At 39.7% G+C, this 24,228-nt stretch overlaps 2 protein-coding genes across 2 annotated transcripts in view; one reads left to right on the forward strand and one right to left on the reverse strand.

The window, feature by feature from the left end:
• The window catches only part of AVEN (apoptosis and caspase activation inhibitor), a 187,096-nt gene that overhangs the window by 118,748 nt on the left and 44,120 nt on the right, over window positions 1–24,228 (reverse strand). The window lies entirely within an intron of this gene.
• Window positions 7,079–24,228, forward strand: part of EMC4 (ER membrane protein complex subunit 4) — a 250,319-nt gene continuing 233,169 nt past the window's right edge. The window contains exon 1 of the mRNA XM_050797581.1: window positions 7,079–7,088. The gene's annotated coding sequence lies outside the window, so the exon portion shown is untranslated. The remainder of the gene's footprint in view (window positions 7,089–24,228) is intronic.

Below are 24,228 nucleotides of genomic sequence, written 5' to 3' on the forward strand. Positions count from 1 at the left end.
ACTCTCTGTGAGGAATGAATCTTTACAAGTTACCTATGTTATATCTCCCCAAGTCATCTCTTCGCCTAATGAGAACAATACAATATACCAACAATGGTGATTTCTTTAACAGCAGGGACAAAGGCTAAAGGACTATGCTGTGCCTCAACCCCTATGATAGAAATTAAAGTAGCAGAGTGTTGAAGTAGGCCAGCATCACTCTAGAATTCATCAACATGTGTGTTGGGGTGAAGGCAGCTATAGTCTGAAGATGCTCAGGGTACATGAATAATGCATGCACACGTCCTCACAGAAATCTGTGATTTGATGTTGGTGTGCACAACTTAAGATTTTGAGCTTTGGGCCGGGCACGGTGGCTCACGCCTGTAATCCCAGCACTTTGGGAAGCCGAAACCGGCCAACATGGTGAAGCTCCGTTTCTAATAAAAATACAAAAATTAGCCAGGTGTGGTAGTGCACGCCTGTAATGCCAGCTACTTGGAAGTGGAGGCTGGAGAATTGCTTGAACCCAGGAGATGGAGGTTGCAGTGAGCCAAGATTGCACCATGATACTCCATCCTGGGCAACAAGAGTGAAACTCTGTCCCAAAAGAAAAAAAAAAAAAAAAAAACAGATTTTGAGCTTTGACATCCTATCATGTTTTTAGCCATGTTCCTTCTTTCAAACAACATCTTAGATAAAATGTCAAGTTATAAGACATATAAGAGCGGATCTGCCCTGGTTGGGTTGAGATAGAAAGCTTAGAGCCCGCGGGTCCCCGTCTCACCCCATCTTTCGTATGCTCTCCCCTCCACACACTTCTTGGACACCCTCTAAGATATATTTGTTGTAATTGTTCTGCCATCTAGAGGATTCACAAAGGTATTCTTCTCCGTTTTAATGCATGTTTTTGATTCTGTATAGACACTGCCAAATACTCTAATCTAAAATTCCTGGTATATGTCAAGCAATAGTATTTTCTAGACCAAGAAGGCACAGGTTGCAAAACAGTGCTACTTAGCTATGCAGAATGCTACTCAATTATTCTGTTGCCTAAACATTGATCGACCAACCAAGACCTAGGATTCGGATAAATTATAAGTTGATTTTAAAAAGGACCAAACATCTATAATGTGGGTTGGAATATTCCAGAAGTAACTAAAATTAACAAAATCTCAGAAAATTATCATTTGCAATCAAGAAAGCATAGAAACAAAAAGTGAGAATTTGTTATAATAGAACTCAGAATTCAGTGTGAGAAAACAACAGAATTTGTTAGCATGGTGGCTCACGCCTATAATCCCAGCACTTTGGGAGGCCGAGGCAGGTGAATCACGAGGTCAGGAGTTCGAGACCAGCCTGACCAACATGGTGAAACCCCCATCTCTACTGAATATACAAAAATTAGCCGGGCGTGGTGGCGCATGCCTGTAATCACAGTTACTTGGGAGGCTGAGGCAGAAGAATCACTTGACCCTGGGCAGCGGAGATTGTGCCACTGCATTCCAGCCTGGGTGACGGAGTGACTCTGTCTCAAAAAAAAAAAAAAAAGAAAGAAATACCAGGTCCCTTGTGTAATATTCTAATATTCTTTCACCTAACATTATGCCAAACACTGGAGCTGTCTTGAGTTGTTTCCAGGTTTGTGAACTCTGCAATTTACTCGCATTTGCAAGTGAGATGGGACTCAAGTATTTAAGCTTCAACCTCCATATATAACTAAATATTATAACCAGCAGGATATATTGGGTAAAATCAACTTTTAAAAGAGGAAATATGATCTTCCATCCAAAAAAGCCATGTTTCAATTATTATGACATAGTATTTATATTACAACTTATTCATTCACATTCAGTGATCACCTCCAGCACTGTCCTATTCACTAAGGAATTCTCACAACTATTCATCCAAAATCTCAAATGATTCCTGCTTTGAGGCCAATCTCCTAAGTGAGCAATGACATTTTTTCTCTAAAATACTTTAAAATATTTTCAAATGTATTCTTGAGATTCCATTTTAAGTACTGAGTTATTTTAAACCAACAACCAATACTCATGTACTTATTACACAGCTTTAACAAATATAAATTTCTGACACTCCTGCATCATATTTTTTATGGCCTCTCTGTAAATGGATCTGGGAAGAAAAACTCCAGTAGACAACACACCTTTATTCTATAAGTGTATCAGGAACTGGTTAAAATTTATATATCTTTATTTAGGCTTTTTAAGTATCAGGAATAGGACCTTCTGTAGGCATAATTATACATCTCCATTAAAAATATTTTAAATAAATGTAAACAGCAAGACAGAAACGAAAAAAATTTTAACATGAATTTCTTGTACCTTTCCTGTCTCAGACATCCAGGTGAACTTCTGAAACAAACATCCTAGGCATAGAAACATAAGCTACTTTATTTTTCTATGCCTTCTCTTCCCACCCCTGAGTCAACCAGCCTCTTGTGGGATAGTGACATCCTGGATAGAAGTAAAATAATCAAAATTACTGGGTCCCTTGGGAAGGAGACCAATTCCCAGCAGTGATTCCTTATATAGAAAAGAGATAGCTAAACTCATGGTCAACATGGCATGAACTAGGTATGGCAAGGTTAATATCTTGTATAGAAAAAGAATTTTTAGCTTAAATTGGTACCAAGGAGATAGGAAGGTTGAAAGGCTCTCTGTCTCCTAACAAAATCCACACTACCTTTTTTTAGCAACAAAATAAACAAAAACCACAAAAAAACACATTCCAAGGGAACACAAAAAGCTGGAGGTCTTACATGAGACAGGCAAGCTGGCCTTCAGGATAACAAGAACGAGCTCCACTACTCTTACTCTAAGACACTGTTTCTCATATACTGGCAGGATAGAAAGATCATCTGATTAGCACTTCAACAAAGCAGAAGATGAGACAGATTCAAACAAATCCTCCCCTTATCATCTCTTCCTACACTCTCTTACCTCTATTTACAAGTACATAAAATACTGCGTATTACAATGAATTCCGGTTTCATACCTTGACGTTCTCTTGTGTTAGGAGGCTATGACAGCGTGCTTTGATTCAGGCTGTTGTATCCCAGCCTCGTGGCCTCACTGAGCACCATTTTTATGCTTGCTCTCCTCCAAGGACACTTTGGAAGAAAGGATGGTACATACATATTTTCCTTCTCATTACAGCCCTATGTCTGTGTCTGTGAAATTTTGAACCTTGAAATTCTTTGACTATTTCTACAAGTGAAGAATCAAAGGTTCTCTGTTATACTCTAAGTTTCCAATAATATGGTCTCAGAGCAAGTAAGTCCTCCCTGGTAAAAACAGCCAGGTTTGAATTAGAAAGGACTATTTCAGGCCAGGTGTGGTAGCTCACTCCTGTAATTCTAACACTTTCGGAGGCCAAGGCAGGAGGATCACTTGAGCCCAGGAGGTCAAGGCTGCAGCAAGCTGTGATTACACCACTGCACTCCAGCCTGGGTGACAGAACGAGCCCTGTCAAAACAGAAAAAAGAAAAAGAAAAGAAAAAGAAAAAGAGAAAAGGAAAAAGAAAGGAAGAAAAGGAAGAGAGGGAGGGAGGAAGGGAGGAATGGAAGATGGAGGGAGGAAGACAGGGAGGAAGGGAGGGAGGGAGGGAGGGAGGGAGGGAGGACCAATTCAAAAGTCACTATGCCTAAATAAAACTATTTTAAAAACATAGAAATTCAACCAGAAAACCTTAGCGATCCAAGTACATGAAGAAAGAGGAAATTTCTCTCTAGGCAGAACCAATGCAGACAGGCTGTTCTGAACAAAGTGACACTTATGTATTACTTATATTTCCTGAGCACCCTCTGAACATGTGTGGTACTAAACTATGGCAAACCCACTGTAGACACAGGAAGTCTCTTGAGTGAGAAAAAAAAAGAGCGGGGGAGTACATTTAATTAGAAATAAAACACCAAATGAAAATTAAAGTGTACAGGCCGGGCACGGTGGCTCATGCCTGTAATCCCAGCACTTTAGGAGGCTGAGGGAGGATCACCTGAGGTCAGGAGTTCAAGACCAGCCTGACCAACATGGTGAAACCCTGTTTCTACTAAAAATACAAAAATTAGCCGGCATGGTGGCAGGCACCTGTAATCCCAGCTACTCAGGAGGCTGAGACAGGAGAATGACTTGAACCCGGGAGGCGGAGGTTGCAGTTAGCTGAGATCACGCCACTGTATGCCAGCCTAGGTGACAGAGCAAGACTAGGAAGGAAGGAAGGAAGGAAGGAAGGAAGGAAGGAAGGAAGGAAGGAAGGAAGGAAGGTAGGTAGGTTAAAGTGTACAAATTCTTCCCCAAGAGTTTGAGAAAAATAGAATTCGGCGTTACTTTTTCCCTTTCCCATGGTTCCTACACCCAAAAAATATTAGAAGGATATATTAATAAATCACAAACTTAGAAGAAACCAGAGAGTAATGTTCACTTTCACCCTGAGGTCCCAAGTCTAACAAGAACAAACATGTGAAAAAGGGACAGAGGAAAGAGATGTATGTCCATGCCATGCAAGAGTAAGGAGTAGGGGAAACAGAACAAGATAAATCAAAAAACAGACAATAAATGGGACTTACTGGCTCATATAATGCTCCAGGTTTCTTTCTCATCCTGTTTAGAAAGGTTTATGCACTTGAGAATATTCCACATTTTAAGTCTATTCTAATACAGAACCGTCTACTTCCTCTCTGCATATCAATTTGATTACAGCTTACCCCAAAGGACACAACCACAGAGGAGTCACCTCGTAAACCCCTCTTCACAATAAAAATTGGAATTTAAATGGGTATCTAGGCTATTATTTAAAGACTGCACTGTTGCCCGGGCACGGTGTCCTATGCCTGCAATCCCAGCACTTTGGGACGCTAAGGCGGAAGGATTGCTTGAGCCCAAGAGTTTGAGACCAGCCTGGGCAATATGACAAAACCCTGTCTCTATAAAAAAAATACAAAAATTAGCCAGGCATGCTAGGGTGTGCTGTAGTCCCAGCTACTCAGGAGGCTGAGGTGGAAGGATCACGTGAGCCCAGGAGGTCGAGGCTGCACTCCAGCCTGGGCAACAAAGCCAGACCCTGTCTCAAAAACAAACAAATAAAACTGCACTATTTATGAACCTACAGAAAACACTCTTATCTGAGCAATTCATCTCCAACAAATACTTGTGTGGCCTTAAGTTAAACCTCAACCTTTATGAGCCTCGGTTTCCTCATGTAAAAAATAAAAGATATGGACCAAATGTTATCTAATACCGTTTTCAGAATGAACATTCTATAATGTTCCTGAAGAGAGACAAAAGACACGAATGGTTCAAAACATATCAACTTTATTCAGCTGAGAGAAGTTGGTTTGGCATCCTCAGGAATCTTAAAGGACACATGTAGAGAAACACAAAGGAGCTCCAGTGGTCAAGAAAAATGTAATGCATATATGCCTATATATTTTTCTTGTATTGACTGCTGGTTAATTAGAATAGCATGAGCAATCCAAGAGATTCAAGATCGGTATTAGAGAAAATTATTCACATGAACACTAACTTGTTTTAGCTATGAATTTGTTAAATCTCCATTTTCTGGGTTTTAAAAAATAATCAGCTCACTTTTTCACTATGATTTTAAAGGAAAAAAAAAAAGAATGAGGATAACAAGGGAGAAGATTTAAGACATCCTGGTTGAATCCATGATATTGTTTAACATTATCTCACAGTAAACTAATACGGTTCAGAGCAACTAGGCACAGAAGAAATAGGTACAAGGAAACCAAACACGTAGAGCTGAAGACACATTGAAGTATGTAAGTATGTCAGGAGCAGCAAGTTCTTATTTAGGAATGATACTGTATAGCTGACAGACATGCACACTCCCACACAGACAAGATTTAACAACATCATTCTGTTAGCAGCACACCTTTCAAGAATCATTGCACTGGTAATGTCTTAACTTGAGAAGACCTCAGTGTGACAGCCTGCTCTAAAATGATTCCACCTTACCTGTTGCATTACTTACACAAGGCTGTTCTATACTGTCCCACACATGAACACTCCCAATGTGCTGCCTCCCAGGCAACACTTCCTCTGATTTCTCTTGTTGTGGGCTGATGACCATATATGACATGAGCACAAACTACGAAAAAGATACATGTATGGGTATCCTGGAAGAGCAGGCAAGGCATAAATGAGTATATTAAAGCCTTGGGCATTACAACAGGTAGTCAGGTACGCACATAGGAAAGAAAAGGGAGTGACACACAGAAAAGAGAAGCAAGGGTCTAAAGATAAACCTGCTCCACAACTTGGCCCATTTATCATTACCTGTACACAGAGAACCCCAAATTACTTCTTGCTCTAAGTAGAGTGTAGGCAAGTACCTTAACTAGTTCCCAAATCCCATGTATACCATATGCAAAACATTATCAACAAGAGTATGAAAAGTACTAACTTGCCATACCATTCAGATTTCAAAATATAATGGAAAAAAATATAGCTAAATGTAGCCTATCCTAAAAATCATATCACTAGAGCCTCCAATCAGAACTCAAAAAAAGATTAACATAGAATTCAGAAACACTCTGCAAGTAAAAACTTTCTCACTTTAAAACAGAGATCATCAAATTGAAAAAATGCTGTGATGTGCTGAAGTCACACTCAGCTTTTATATAAATATACAATCACAACTTGGTTCCAAGACTCCCCCAGTTTTGGGCAACAACCCCTCTTAATTTTTTCTCAAAATTGTGGAGGGAAAATATCTGAATTAAGAAATCCAAAAGGTAATGTGAAAAATATTAACAATGATGCCTTATCAATTTTCCTAAAAAATATGAAGCAGATGAATTTCATTTTACTTTCAGCATGCACGGCTTGTAACACATAATTATCTTTTTGCTTAATTATTAGCAGTCAAGAAAAACTCATTTCCATGTTAGCACTCCTGCGTACTAATACATTTTTTCCAGATTTTTCAGTTTAAATGAAACAAGTAGCAAGAGTATTGCTCCCATTGTCATGACCAGATCAAAAGGCACCAAACTAAACAACATAACTAAGTTTTTTTTAAGTAGCCAAAAGCTTTCTTCTTTTAACAGATACTAAAAATGGGGGGGAAGGGGAGGAAACGCAAGTATTCCCAAACAATGAAATGGCTCATTTTCTATACAATATACCAAAAGGGCCTACTGCTGCACAGCCAACTGTATGCATACCACAGAGGACGAGAGTGCAATATAAAGAAGAGTTATGGGTTTTAGAATCAGATTGAAAGGAATTCACACTGCAGTTCCATTACATACTAGTTATGTGATCTTAAGTTACCTAACTTCCTTGAGCTTAATTTAACTCATCCACAAAATTGTCTAATACTAACACTGAAGGGCTAATTTGAACTTAAATAAAATGTATACAAAATACCAAATATCTAGCCAGGTACTCTATAAATAAGAGTTTTGGTTTTTGTTTGTTTGTTTGTTTTTGAAACAGAGTCTCGCGCTGTTGCCCAGGCTAGAGTGCAGTGGCGTGATCTTGGCTCACTGCAACCTTCACCTCCTAGGTTCAAGCAATCCTCCTGCCTCAGCCTCCCTAGTAGCTGAGACTACAGGTGCATGTCACCATGCCCTGCTAATTTTTTTTTTCTTTTTTTTAGTAGAGACAAGGTTTCACCACGTTGGCCAGGCTGGTCTTGAACTCCTGACCTCAGATGATCCGCCTGCCTCGGCCTCCCAAAGTGCTGGGATTACAGGCATGAGCCACCACACCCAGCACTAAATAAGAGTTATTTTAACATATTTGTTAACACCTACATCTCTTCTGCCCTCTGCTCCCAACAAATTAAGTCAACCTAATTCAGAGGTTGGCCGTAATGCATTTTTCAGCAGTGCTGCCTTCTCAATTTCAAATTCCTATAAGATCACACCCTCTCCCATCCCAACCCAAACCCTAGTAATGACCTCAAGAATTACCAAATGCTCTGCCAAAAATAAAAATTAAAAAAAGGAAAAAGTAAATGGAAGCATTTCTGACAATACTACTAAAATATTTTCTGGAGCAAAGCAATAATATATGGTTGAGAGGCCAAATCTCAGTCCCAATGGTCAAATTCAATTTGATTGACTGCTATTAACTCAGCACTGCCACATCTTGATCGTTTTTAAGATTTTACAATTTTTTTAAATGCTACAAGTGTGTACCCATATCTAGCACTGCACCAAATACTACCACTTCTGAGTCAAAATTTTTGAATTTAGTAATGAAAACAAGAATTTGCTACGTTATGGCATTTCCAAGAACAGCAGTAAGGAATGTGGTTATGTTGTACATCCAAACACCATGATGTTTTTTCCCCTTATGAATCTAAAAACACATTAACCACATTCTCTCTCTGGACCAGGCCATCTGGACACCACCCCCAAGGCAATAAAGGCTACCTTAGAATTATCCCAACTTCTGAGGGAGATCAGCCAAATGGTTAGCATGTCCTGGGATGACTGTTGGATCACCGGGACATGCCTACTTCCTACCCATCAACTCCCGTTGGGATAATTTTTGAAAGACTGCACCTCTTAACTGCATGGACCATGACTGTCTCTTGCACAGGAAGTACAACATTAAGGCAGGTTTTTCTAAGCAATGGATTTTAGACATGGATATATAAATCACTTGGGATATAGCTAACCATATACATATATGTCCATACTGTGTGTGTGTGTATGTGTGTATGTGTGTGTGTGTATATATGTATGTATGTATGTATATATATGGGTTCTTACTTGGTAAGCAACAAATGACAAAAGATAAAATAAGCTTTTTGTAACTGATTAATGAGAAAGAAATTAAAATCAATTATTGATGTTTCACCTTGTTTTACAAATGTACCCTCATTAACCTCATTCAGTTAATATAAATGCTTCCACTCTTCAAAGAAATTGACAGAAGGTTCAATGACACAAGAATAGCACCATTTATAATATAGATAGCTCTGCAGTAAAGCATAAATAAAAAGGTCAAGTATTTAGTCATTATAACTTGACCTCTTGTCCAAGGCAATCTCGGCTTCATTCAGAGAGAACTAGTTCCACTGAACTTTTAAGGAAAAACAGTATCTTTGCATAGCCTCAAAATATTATTTACTGTCATTGTATTTAACACATGCCCAGAAATTCCTCCTTCCATGGATGAAGCTTACTCCCATCGTTTTGAGTGCGAGCGGGACTTAGTGACTCGCTGCTAGTGAACAATAAATGGAAAGAGAAAAACAGGAAGTGTACAGGGAGAAACCTGACAGAGGTTTCTAAGTGGTAACTAAGAGGTAACTACGTGATCAGAGTTAACATCATCAGCAGTAAGGCCTATAAATATTTTGTGTCCACTGACATGATCCAACAAGAAAGGTACATCGTCTTAGGGTATTCTCCTCCAGAATCCATAAACTCAGCCTCATCATGAAAAATAAAAATAAAAATAAGAAAAACCCAAATTAAGGGACATTCTACAATATGGTCTACTCTTCAAAAGTGTCAAGTTCAGAAAAGACTAAGAAACTGTCACAAATAAGAAGAGACTAAGGAAATACAAAGAATAAATGCAATGGGGTATCCCAAGTTAGAAGAGAAAAAGGACATAAGTGGAAAAAACTGGAGAAATGCAAATAAAGTCTGTGGTATACCAATGTTAATTTCTTCATTTTGATAAAGATATCATGGCTATATAAAATAATAATATTAGGGGAAGCTGGGTAGAAGGTACATGGAAACTCACTGTATTATCTTTGTAACTCTTCTGAAAAATCTAAAAAGTATTAGAAAATAAAAAGTTCACAAAATAAGTAATTGGACCATAATGTCATTTAGTATTAAGTTAATCTACATACAAGATATTCTGCAAACTCAACCACTTTCCTCACCTGTTAGAATAGATTCATGGTAGGTTTTTTGTTTGTTTTTCATTTTTTGGATTTTTTTTCTTTTTTTGAGACGGAGTTTCACTCTTGTTGCCCAGGCTGGAGTGCAATGGCGAGATCTCCGCTCACTGCAACCTCCACCTCCCTGGTTCAAGTGATTCTCCTGCCTCAGCTTCCCGAGTAGCTGGGATTAGAGGCATGCTCCACCACAGCTGGCTAATTTTGTATTTTCGGTAGAGACAGGGTTTCTCCCTGTTGATCAGGCTGGTCTCGAACTCCTGACCTCAGGTGATCCACCCGTCTTGGCCTCCCAAAGTGCTGGGATTACCGGTATGAGCCACCGCGCCCGGCCTATTCATGGTAGGTTTCTACATGAGTTGCTTTTCATTGAAAAACAAGCATGTTCCCAGGACTTTGGTCTTTAAAAATGAGACAAACTTTAAGAGCAAACATAAGGAACCTTTGATGCAGTAAATCACACCCAATAACCACAAATAACAGTTCACTCACTCATTTACCAAGCTCTGTCATCACGAACCATGTGACATGTCCTGTGTCATACACTAACAATGAAAAGATCTCCCCTCAATAGATGAACCCACCAATATCTTCACCTTGAGAGCAGTGGAATCAGAAAAGCCTCCTGACCTTGACCAGCTGAACTGGGTACCTTCCCTGGGTTATCCCACAGCACTCTGTACCCGCCACGCTGAACTGTATTTGTTGGTTTCCTCACATCTAAATCACCTCACAAGAGATATTTGCCAATAACTATGCAGGGTCTGAGATTCCACCCCATCTGTAAGCTGACAGGTTAGCCTGTTACTGTTTCATGGGTGCTAGCAGAAGACATGAGACACCTGGGCCAGAGACAAAGGTGTCTCTGGCAAAAGCAGTAGTCAAACCTCATGTTAATTTTTGTTGGTTCCTCATCGCCCCCGTCTCAAAGTGGTAATTCAAAGAGTCCTGTACATGCTGTGGGCTTTGTCACAGGGAAGGAACACTGAGCTGAGTGTTCCTTTGTGATCTGAGAGGAACACTGACCTGAGTGCACGCCCTCAGCTCAGCGTTCCTTCCAGTAAGTGAGTAAGTTCCTTGAGCAAGTGGAAGCAGCCTGGGGGAGATACTACGTCATCCCTCAGGGTTGCTTGCTGAAAACACAACTGTGAGAAATACAGAGAAGGAGCAGTCAGAGCCTTGCATTCTTGACATACCCACCAGGAGCAGTCTGGGCCACTGCACTTCAGCTCTCCCAACAATATTCTGAAAGACAAGGGCCGGGCGCGGTGGCTCAAGCCTGTAATCCCAGCACTTTGGGAGGCCGAGACGGGCGGATCACGAGGTCAGGAGATCGAGACCATCCTGGCTAACACGGTGAAACCCCGTCTCTACTAAAAAAATACAAAAAAAAAAAAAAACTAGCCGGGCGAGGTGGCGGGCGCCTGTAGTCCCAGCTACTCGGGAGGCTGAGGCAGGAGAATGGCGTAAACCCAGGAGGCGGAGCTTGCAGTGAGCCGAGATCCGGCCACTGCACTCCAGCCTGGGTGGCAGAGCGAGACTCCGTCTCAAAAAAAAAAAAAAGACAGACAGGCAGTGTGTGACAGGCATTTCTGTACCCTCCGCACTTGGCATGGTGCATGATACATCTGATTCCTTAGCGTTTGGTAACTAAGTACCTATAAGCTAGAAATCTTAAGTTTGAAGCCAAAGACTACTGTTCCCAATTCTGCGACCATGTACACAGTCACTTAATCTTTTTAAGCTTCATTCTATTAATTTCTAGGAAATGTTCAAAAATAGAAGTTCAAGAAATGTTCAGTGAAAGAACTATCTCTGAGGATTCTTCTCTAATACTGAAAGGTTCGTGATTCTCTCAACGGCAGAATGCCAGAAATTCCAGGTGCCTGATATCGCTCTGACAAATCTGACTCACACAGCATTCCCCCATGGAGGGAGAAATTCATGACGACATAACACATTTAGGATTCTATTAAGTTGATTTTTGTTTCTCGGGGTTATTCATGAAAACCCCACAGTTCACTGGAAATTTTTATAAACTCTTTACAAACACAAGGCAGAAGACTCCACAACTACAGAATTTTAAAGGTAAATATAAAACCACATTAAGTATCTGCTTAGCTAGAAAGTAAGAGGTGAAGAAAGCAAGCTTTCTGAAACTTCATGATTTTAAAAAACCAGCAGTACCATTATTAAAGACAATATTTCCCTTCATGTGCAATACACAGGATATAACAGATCATGACCATAAGGCTCTATATCAGGTTCGTTTTTTTGTTGTTGTTTTTTTTTTGAGATGGAGTCTCGCTTTGTCGCCCAGCCTGGAGTGCAGTGGCACAATCTTGGCTCACTGCAACCTCCGCCCCCCAGGTTCAAGCGATTCTCCTGCCTCAACCTCCCGAGTAGCTGGGACTACAGGCACCCACCACCACGCCCAGCTAATTTTTGTATTTTTAGTAGAGACGGGGTTTCACTGTGTTAGCCAGGATGGTCTCAATCACCTGACCTTGTGATCTGCCCACCTTGGCCTCCCGAAGTGCTGGGATTACAGGTGTGAGCCACCGCGCCCAGCCCAGGTTCTTTTCAAGTGCTAAATAAACAGATAAAATATAGATTTACTTTTCCAAGAGGAATTATCACCACGGGTTATGAAAAGCAGTATGTTGACATCCTCACCACTCAATGCCACTAAATTAAACAGTATATATTCATAATTCATTAGCATTAATTCCATTATCAAGTCACTGAAAATTCTGAGACCAATGTAGTATTCTCACAACAAATCATGTGAGGATATTCTTTCCATCCCACTCCACACATGACAATGACTAAGAATGTACAATGCAGTACCCCACATGTGCTTTATTCTTTTGCACATGTCACCTTTCAGTTGGAAAAGGTACATTTGAAGGTTTTTTCATTTGATAAACTAAGATCAAATTAATTTATTATGCTGGCTTGCTTTTTATTTAACAAAAGGGGAAGGGAAAGGGGAAAGGCAAGGAAAAGAAAAGAGAAAAACAATGGACAGCCACCAGGCAGTGTCTTGCCTCCACAGTGTTAGGATGGAATAAACCCACAGACTCAGAGTCTTCCCCTACTCCAGTCTCTGATTACGCTCCACTCTCCTCTCCTCTGGGACCATCTCCTTGCCTATCCCCTTCTTCTCAGACCAGCTAACAATGGTTTTTATCTCCAACCAACATGAGTTCCAAAATCTACCAGAATTATTCTACCGAGGTCAAGGCTGCTGCCAGCTGCTTGGTCCACCTGTATCTGTGGGCCTCCTCTACTTCTCTCTTTCTCTCTTTGGGCTTTTGTTTCAACTGCAACAGTGTGGCCCCAGAAAGCAGGAACCACTTCTGCTACAAGCTGGCAAACTAGCATGCCAAGCATGCCTACAAGATTCATAATCAGCGCTGCATGCAGACGCTGCCCCAGGATGGGTGGGGTCACACCCTGGATGCCAAGGAAGCTGTCCTGGCCCCAGGGAAAACCCTAACCATGGGTCTGCATGCCCTGCGTTATAGCCACACAGACCCGCATTCTCTGTGACTGTCTACACAAGGAGGTGAAATGCATCAAGAAGGAAAACCACCGGACCAACTTCCATAGGCCAAAAGACTCACCCTCCCACACGACTGGGAGCCTCGCAATGCAGTGCCCTGAGGCCTGGCTGCAGCTCCCAAGCCTTGAGGCTTCTGTCCAGGTGTCTGCCTCCAGCCCAAAGGCAGCTTCTTAACCAACCACAAACCCTCCCTGAAGCTGCAGACCAAGTGTAAACAACACAGCTTCTTTTTTTGCAGAAACGAACAAAAAATGTGTATCTTAGACAGTGATATAGAAAAACATAGAGTTTTTTTTTTTTAGTTTCAGATGATCAACTATATATATTTCAATTTTAATGAATAGTATCAAGTGCAAAAAATTCCAACTTTGAAGTCAGGCATACTTAAAATCGAATCCTGATTCTGCTACCTAAGAGATATGAGAATTTTGTACAAATTGTTGAACTTTATTTCTAAGGCTTAGTTTCAACATGTATAGAAGAGAGATAATGAAATCTACCCTATTAGGTTAAAGCTAGGATTTAATGAAATGGAGAAAGTGCCCATGTAACACATCTCACACAGAGCCTCACCTGGTAGGTTTCAGGAAATGACAGCACTGACGACCACCATCAGCTTGTTAGCTTAAGGTCACCTGCGGCTGCAGCGTCACTAGTGGCCACAGGGCTCATTTACACACACACACCGTGCCTATTAAGCCTAACCCTTCTGAGGACACTGAGTGTGCTCGCTTAACACACAGGTAAAAAACACTGTAGAATTATCACAAAATTAAAAGCCAAGAGAACAGAATTACAGGGTTGAAAAAACTCCTTAATAAATAACCTTACTCTATCCCATGCAGCAAGAAGGACCATTGTTGAACCCATTTCCATTAAATGAAACCAAACCCATTTTGAAAGTTTTTCAGTAAAGGTGATTTCCCAACTCTCCCTTGGATGCCCAGTTAACACTCATAACACAAATGGCTAATCTAAATCCCCTGCATTTTAGTTTAAGTAGATTTGATTTTTTTTTCCTTTGTCTTTACAACTTGGAAAACACAAATTATTAAACCATTTCTCAGACTTCTTTTGCTTAGCATCCTAAACCTTTCATCATACATCCTGTTTTTCTTATTTTTAATCATCTTTCAAGTTCCCTGTATCACCTCTATAGTTGCAGAAGTTAAAACAGTTGAACAAATCACATACACACACAAAAAAGCTAAATAAAAGAGAAAATGAGTTAATGGTTATTTGTTTTATTTTTCTAATTACATATATATGTTAGTACGATGCTTGGATATTTTAATGACAGCCTCATGTTAATGACCTAATTTTAAATGTGACCCACAGTATATTCCAACCCAACAATTTGCTTCTCTTCACCTAAAAAGTAATTCGTAGCTTTTGTATAGAAGTTTATAATTTGTAAAATAATTCCACATGATCTTCACAACTATCCCTAGATGGAAGCAAGGAGATATTATTTCTAACAGTTGGTTTTGTTTGGAGTTCAAAAAGGTTCTAAGATAACCAAAACCAAAACCAAAACTAAGATCCCCTGACACCCACCAAGTGTTCCTTCTGTTCTACTACCTAAACCTAAACACATACACTACACCTCAGGTACACTACTGAAAAGATGCCTTTCCTACCACAATACTAATGCTACAGCTGTCCCTTTTCGTAGTCTCTGAATTCATGTTTCATGTGTTTTTAGAAGAGGTTCTACCCTGATTTTAAGGACTTTATCAAAAATAACCTTTTATTATCTTTCTAGAGCAAGTAAAGAGAATTCGTCAACTCCAATTAAATATGACATTGATCAGAAGCACTTATTTGCTCTCCTTCCCAAAACCCACCTAAAATAATCTTAATTTTTTTAAGGAGAGTTATGAGTCCATAAGATAATCATACACCATCAATGACAGACTGGATTAAGAAAATGTAGCACATATACACCATGGAATACTATGCAGCCATAAAAAAGGATGAGTTCATGTCCTTTGTAGGGACATGGATGCAGCTGGAAACCATCATTCTCAGCAAACTATCGCAAGAACAGAAAACCAAACACCGCATGTTCTCACTCATAGGTGGGAATTGAACAATGAGATCACTTGGACACGGGAAGGGGAACATCACACACTGGGGCCTGTTGTGGGGTGGGGGGAGGGGGGAGGGATAGCATTAGGAGATATACCTAATGTAAATGATGAGTTAATGGGTGCAGCACACCAACATGGCACATGTATACATATGTAACAAACCTGCACGTTGTGCACATGTACCCTAGAACTTAAAGTATAATAAAAAAGAAAAAAGATAATCATACAAAGAAGAGACAATAGCACTTGAGAGGGATACACTAGATGCTATTAGAACATGGTACCCAGATGAGGCCGGGCACAGTGGCTCACACCTCTAATCCCAGCACTTTGGGAGGCCAAAGAAGGAGGATCACTTGAAGTCAGGAGTTGAGACCAGCCTGGCCAACATGGTGAAACCCCGTCTCTACTAAAAATACACAAAATTAGCCAGGCGTGGTGGTGGGCGCCTGTAATCCCAGCTACTCGGGAGGCTGAGGCAGGAGAATCACTTGAACCCGGAGGGCAGAGGGTTGCAGTGAGCCGAGATTGCACCATTACAATCCAGCCTGGGCAACAGGGTGAGACTCCGTCTCAAAGAACAAAAAAACAAAACAAAACAAAAATTAGCCGGGCATTGTGGTGCGTGCCTATAGTCCCAGCTACTCAGGAGGCTAAGGCAAAAGAATTGCTTGAACCTGGGAGGCGGAGGTGGCAGTGAGCCGCCAAGATCATGCCACTGCCCTCCAGCATGGGCGACAGAGTGAGACCCTGTCTGAAAAAAAAAAAAAAAAAAAAGAAAACAATGTAGTACCCAGATGATCTGATGATGCAGCCAGTTGTCTAACTGAAGAGTAACTGGAATACAAGTCATTTGGTAACCAGAAGAGTATCTGGAATACAAGTTAAACTCAAAAAAGAGTCACTAATGTTCTCTCATTAAGCTAAGTCCAGTATAACTAGTTTAAATTATCTAATAATAAAAGTAAACATTCAGTCCTTCATGTGAACTTGAGAGTACAGTCTCTGCTAGCGATCCTATGGCTCGGCTCTGGGGGCCTGGGACCAGAAAGATAACCACAGCAGCCAAAAATGGTGATAGTGAAAACAGTGGCTGCTTTGGGGACTGAAACCTACCACCATCAAATCAAGTATTATGTTGATGACTTTAATTTGCCATAAGACAAATTTTTTAGAGGAACAGACTAAATTGGATGAAAGCTGGATACCACTGGAAATAACAAAATTCAACAGGTTACATTACCTAACAACAGATTTTAATATAACAGAAGCATTGAACAAATCAAAGGCAGAACTAATGAAAATACAGATAAAACTAAAATTGGAAGATTTCCAAACAAACCTCCCTCTGATTAGTACAAAATGTCTCTCTGGCAACTGATGAGTATAGAAAAAAATGATGTAAAACCAGATCCATTCATATGAAAGGCTTCCCAATGGATGCAACCCCTGATGACATAATTCTTTTATGTCTAATCTTTTAAAGATTAGAAGATAAAGGTCAAGCACTAAATATTCAAATGAGAAAAACATTACACAAAGCATTTAAGCAATCAACATTTGCAGTGTCTGATACTATTAAATCCAATAAAAAGTTTATAGAGACCCCGGCCCTGAACCCTGGTATAAAAACACAGACTTTCTAATACTTTTCAAGGAGGATTATTTTGCAAAAAAAGAATGAAGCAAAACAAAGTATACACTAAACTCAGAGCGAAGCAAGAGCAAGAAGAAAAATGGAAGTGCTGTAAAGGATAAAACGCCTGAGAGGATGGATACCCCATTTTCCATGATGTGATTATTATGCATTGCACACCTGTACCAAAATATCCCATATACCCAGTAAATACATATACCTACTATGGACCCACAAAAATAAACTTAAAAAAAAAAAAAAAAAAAGAAGTGCTGAGGATGCTCAAATGACATGTCTAGATTAGATGTTTGCTGAAATTTTGGGGTGACTTAGATAATCTTACCTGTAGAAAGCACCCACATATCCTTTTCTCAAATCATGGGGAAATAAAATGGATACACTTTAGTAGTAGAGCAAAAGAGAGATTAATTCTATTTAAGAAAAAAGCTAAAGAAATACTAAATAAAGCAGAAGCAGCCAGTAATTGTAACCTATGACTAAGAAACAAGGAAGCGATGTGGAAAGTACTAGACGGAAAGGTAGAAAAAGAAACACTGAAAAAAACTCATGTAAAATCACCAAGAATCCCTAAACAAATGAGACTCAAAAGGTCATAGATTTAAAGGAAAAGGAAACGGAAATAAAGCTGCCTAGGCTGGATCTGCTAAAGGAAATATACAACTTCAGGGCAGGAAAATGAAAGTTCAGGATGATGAAAATGATGCAGCTGGAGCAGTAAAAACAAAGAATTGTCTCAAAACAACAGAAAACACAAAATGGCGCTGGAGACTAGCAGTTTAGCACACAGATTCTGCTTGTATCTTTTGAAGGTTTTTAAAAAGAAAATCAAATTAGGCCCAATATTCAACATTCAGCTATAAGGAAAGGTTTTTTTGTTGTTGGAGTTTTCCTTTTTTCCTTTTTTTTTTTTTTTTTTTTTTGGTTATCCAGTTGAAAATTTTTTTAGCCTTGTTAGCCAAAACAAACAAAAAATTTTTTTAATGTATAGTTCTGCTTGTGTTATTTCAGATGTTTTAAAATATCAAAGGGAAGAATCTTCTACTATATTGCCGTTGTAATATGAGACTATATTAGTACAAGCTATATACCATACCAGAAGAGGGGGAAAAGGAACTGCATCAATGAGGACACGTAAAACTGTCTTGTTGCCTCATGGAAAGAAAAGATTTGAGGCTTAATTTAAAAGTACAGGCTGCTAGAGTAATATCCTTTCTTTTCCCTTCAGTCTAATTGTTGACACAAGGATACAGAGGAGGGAAGAAATTCAAATGTCATTACAATTAAAATTTCCTACCCAAAACAGCTTTTCATCAAATTAAATTGAAGAAAATATAGAATAGTTTTAAGCAAAAATATGCAGAGTCAACAACTATACTGACCAAACAGCAGTCTGGTTATTTTGTTTTTATTTGTATCTCTAAAAATAGTGTTTATAGACTTGCACATAATATTTTTCCCCCTGTTTATCTTGAATATTGATCCAGTGCATTCTGGTCACGCTGTTAAACATTTTTCTAACTCTGGCTATCTGTGACATCTTGAAAGGAATAGACAATGCATATGGCATGAATTCAATGATTCGACTTTTGGGGAAAAAAAGTGAAGGGCAGAAGAAATTTCTCATAGATCTGACTTTTTACGTTTGAAGGTAAGAATACAGTGCCATTTTCAAAGCTCTTGAAATGTAACTTAGAACTGCAAGAATACTGCTCAAAAAGAAAAGCCAAAGGCATGATTATCTCTTTCAGAGACTTACAGAAAGAGTTCTACAAAGATACCTAAAGACTCACAGGCCTACCAGAAAAAGTATGACTTTGAACAACCGTCCCCTTTCCCATATCCACCACTAATAAAAATGAGGGTGTCACTGTCCATGGCCAGAAACAAACAGAGCAGGCAGTGCCTGTGTGGCACAAGTGGAAGGAAGCAGGCTGGAAAGGGCTGCCTCTCCAAAAATGGTTCCCACCTCTATGGTGGTAACAGAAATTTTACCATTAGAAATTTGCTTTTAAAGATTTTTATTTCTTTTATAAAGAGATCAGGCCGGGCACGGTGGCTCAAGCCTGTAATCCCAGCACTTTGGGAGGCCGAGACGGGCGGATCACGAGGTCTGGAGATCAAGACCATCCTGGCTAACACGGTGAAACCCCGTCTCTACTAAAAAAATACAAAAAACTAGCTGGGCGAGGTGGCGGGCGCCTGTAGTCCCAGCTACTCGGGAGACTGAGGCAGGAGAATGGCGTAAACCTGGGAGGCAGAGTTTGCAGTGAGCTGAGATCCAGCCACTGCAGTCCAGCCTGGGTGACAGAGCAAGACTCCATCTTAAAAAAAAAAAGAGATCTGTAAAATAAAAAAAAAAAAACTGATAATACATATGAGCTTAAAGAATAATTATTAAACGAACATAAATGATCATCATCCAGGACAGGAAATAGAATACTGCCACCACCACACCTGCTATCTGGCCCTCCTCATCTCCCCACTAGAGGTGACCGCAATCCTGATATCTGGAATAATCATTTCCTTGATTGTCACTTTAATATTTAAATACACATCCCTAAAAAATTGGGTTTTTTTCTTGTGTTTGAACTTTACATAAATAGAATCATACTAAAGAATTCTGTGGGCATGTTTCTTTTACTTCATGCTATGTTGAAAAGATTCATCCATTTATTTAAGTATTCATTCCACTGTTAATGAATATTTGTATTGCTTCCATCTGAGGCACTTCTGAACATACAGCTGTGAATATTCGTGCTAGAGTTTCTCTAGAGCAGGGGGTCCCCATCCCCCAGACCATGGATCAGTACCAATCTGCGGCCTGTTAGGAACCGGGCTGCATAGCAGGAGGCGAGTGGTGGGCAAGTGAGCGAAGATTCTTCTCTATTTACAGCCACCCCCAACTGCTTGCATTACGGCCTGAGCTCCGCCTCCTGTCAGATCAGCAGCAGCATTAGATTCTCATAGGAGCCAAACCCTATTGTGAACTGCGCATGCGAGGGATCCAGGTTGCACGCAAGCTCCTTATGAGAATCTAATGCCTGATCATTTGTCACTGTCTCCCATCATTCCCAGATGGGACCGTCCAGTTGCAAGAAAACAAGCTTAGGACTCCCATTGATTCTACATTATGGTGAGTTGTATAATTATTTCACCATATATCACAATGTAATAATAATAGAAAGAAAGCACACAATAAATGTAACGTGCTTGAATCACCCTGAAACCATCATCCCCACCCCAGTCTGTGGAAAAACTGTCTTCTACAAAACCGGTCCCTGGTGCCAAAAAGGTTGGGGACCTCTGCTCTAGAGTATCCTGTAAGGGTGAAAGTGCTAGATCTTCAGTTTTATCAGAAAATGGCAAACTATCTTCCAAAGTGAGCATCAACATACACATACACTGTGTGTGAAACAGAAATTCACTTTTTAATTACCAGTCTTCAAACGTTCACTGTTACAATGGAAATCTACTTAGAGAATATATGTTAAGCTGTATTCGCTACTCTTAGATAAAGGTCTATATTCTCTACTCTTAGATAAAGGCCTATCTTCCAAATAACATCTGAGAATTGGACCAGAGGTCCAGCTAATTTGGGAAGAAAAAATAACATACAGGCAACCCCACTTATTGGTGGACTTAACCAACCACAGATCAAAAATATTTTTAAAAAATAAAAAATAACAATACTGGCCAGGCACAGTGGTTCACACCTGTCATCTCAGCACTTTCGGAGGCCAAAGCGGGAGGATCACTTGAGACCAGCAGTTCAAGACCAGCCTAAGCAACATAGCAAGCTCCTGTCTCTATAAAAAAATGAAGAAATCAGCCAGGCGTGGGCGGCACACATCTATAGTCCTAACTACTAAGGAGGCTGGGGCAGGAGGATCGCTTGAGCCCAGGAGGTCGAGGCTGCAGCGAGCTATGATCATGCCATTGCACTCCAGCCTGGGTGACAGAGGAAGACCCTGTCTCTCTAAAAATAAATGAATAAAGAAAATTATATTAAAATAACAATACAACAATAAAAATACAAATAAAAAATAATACAGTATAAGTTTACATAGCACTTACATTGCATTAGATATTACAAGTGATTTAAAGATGATTTAAAGTATATAAAGGAAGATATCTATACTTTTTGCATAGGTTATATTAAAATATTGTGCCATTTTATATCAGAGGCTTGAGTATTCCTAGATTTTGGTATCCACAGGCATCCTGAAACCACCCCTCTTGGATACCAAGGGAAAACTTTTGAGTCCTTAAGTCCTCAAAAGCGATTGCAACAAAACCAAAAATTGACAGGTGAGACCTAATTAAACTAAAGAGTTTCTGCTCAGCAAAAAACAAAACAAAACAAAACTATCAACAGTATAAACAGATAATCTATAGAATGAGAGAAAATATTAGAAAACTATGTAATCTGACAAAGGTCTAATAATGTATAAGGAACTTCAACAGCTGAACAAGTGAAAAACAACCCCATTTTAAAATGGGCAAAAGACATGAAGAAACACTTCTCAAAAGATGACATACAAGTAGCCAACTAACATATGAAAAAATGCCCAATATCACCAATCATCAGAGAAATGCAAATCAAAACCACAATGAGATATCATGTCACATCACGCAGAATGGCTATTACTAAAACGTCAAAAAAAAAAAAGAAAGGAAGAAAAAAACAGATGCTGATGAGGCTGTGGAGAAAAGGGAATGTTTACATACTGTTGGTAGGAATGGAAATTAGTTCAGTCACTGTAGAAAGCTGTTTGGAGGTTTCTCAAAGAACTGAAAACAGAACTACCATTCGACCTAGCAATCCCATTACCGGGTATATATCCAAAAGAAAAGAAATCTTTCTACCAAGAAGACATATGCAAGTGTATGTTCATTGCAGCACTTTTCACAAGAGCAAAGACATGGAATCAACCTAGGTGCCCATCAGTAGTGCACTGGATACAGAAAATGTGGTACATACACATCTCGGAATACTATGTGGCGATAATCATATCCTTTGCAGCAACATGGATGCAGTTGGAGGCCATTAGCCTAAGCAAACTAACACCAGAACAGAAAACTAAAGACTGCACCTTCTCACTTATAAGTGGAAGCTAAACACTGGGTACTATGGACATAAAGATGGCAACAATAAACACTGAGAACTACTAGAGAGGGGAGAGAGAGTGGGCAAGGGTTGAAAAACTATTAAGTACTATGCTTAGTACCTGGGTGACAGGATCCATTGTATCCCAAACCTCTGCATCAGCATCATGCAATATACCCAGGTAACAAACCTGAACATGTACTCCCTGAATCCAGAATAAAAATTGAAATTATTTTTTTAAAAAGATGAATACAGAAAGAAAGAAAGAGAGAGAGAGAAAGAAAAAGAAAGAAAGAAAGAAAGAAAGAAAGAAAGAAAGAGAGAGAGAGAGAGAGAGAAAGGAAGGAAGGAAGGAAGAAAGGAAGGAAGGAAGGAAGGAAGGAAGGAAGGAAGGAAGGAAGGAAGGAAGGAAGGAAGGAAGGAAGGAAGGAAGAAAAAAGCATAGAGCCTTTGTCTGAGAAACCAAATCTGGATTACATCTCACTGTGATGACAGTGGCCATCCTTCAGGGCACGTGACAAACAAACACTGAGATAGAAGAGAAAAACAGATGAACAATGATAGACGGGAACAACTACAAGTAAGAGAAAGGGGGGAAACACTTATTTTTATTACTTAACGTAAGACCACTGACTTTTAAATTCTTTGAGACTCAGAACCACACTTGCATTCAATAAACGACTCAACAATCAAGGATATTATACCCAAGAACTTTTAATTTCTCAGAAAAATATAAATAAATTCTGTTAACAACCAATGCTATTTATGTCTAGCATTCAAGGAACAAAGAAATTTGACTTCACTGAATACAGATAACTAAGGTTCTATTAGCAAAAAAATTCAATAAATACTAAAAGTAGGCACCATGTTTACATATTAAGCGGAACTCAAATCCGTGGTAAATTTAAGATAAGACGCTGGCATCATCAAATCAAGCACTGTTACTTCTATTCTTGCTCTTCCTACATGGAGAAACAGGATTGCCCAAGGGTAGACAGAGTCATGACAGAAGTAGATTCAAATCCACATTTCTTTGAGTTGGTGGCCTGTATTCCTTACACTAAACCACATTGTCAAAAGAAAACTATCACATCACAGGCCAAACTTCAATGTTCAGCATCAAAATCAAAATTTTAAAGGTTGATAAATTGCTCCTAATTTCACTACTTTGGTACATAATAGAGAAATTATATACTCATAAAGAAACACAGAAAATGGAAACCAAAAGGGTATATACTGTTTAGAAGACTGAAGTACACGGTAATTATGTTACCTCTCTCCACCAATCTAAAATGGTTGCAAAAGAATGTATGACGGGCGCAGTGGCTCACGCCTGTACTCCCAGCACTTTGGGAGGCTAAGGCGGGCGGATCACAAGGTCAGGAGATTAAGACCACGGTGAAACCCTGTCTCTACTAAAAATACAAAAAAAAAAATTAGCCGGGCACGGTGGCGGGCACCTGTAGTCCCAGCTACTCAGGAGGCTGAGGAAGGAGAATGGCGTGAACCCGGGAGGCGGAGCTTGCAGTGAGCCGAGATCGCGCCACTGCACCCCAGCCTGGGCGACAGAGTGAGACTCCGTCTCAAAAAAAAAAAGAATGTAGCAAACGATTTTGTGACCCAGCTCCTGCTCAGTCTCATCGCTGTCCCTGGTCTCTCCAGGGAGTAAGGGATTCCCCGTCTGTGAACTGTGCAGAGCGTGTGAAGAAACTCACCATCTCAAGACATTTTTTCGAAGTTACTGAAATGATTAAATGAATCAGATACTTCAGACCACTCCAAATTGCAGGTCATAAGCCATTAGTAGGTCATTCTATCATTTAGGTTTTTAAAATGCTGCTGCAGCTCCCAGCATGACTGACACAGAAGATGGTGATTTCTGCATTCCCAACTGAGGTACCTAGTTCA

The sequence above is a fragment of the Macaca thibetana genome, chromosome 7, assembly GCF_024542745.1.
Source record: "Macaca thibetana thibetana isolate TM-01 chromosome 7, ASM2454274v1, whole genome shotgun sequence".
Taxonomy (NCBI): Eukaryota; Metazoa; Chordata; class Mammalia; order Primates; family Cercopithecidae; genus Macaca; species Macaca thibetana.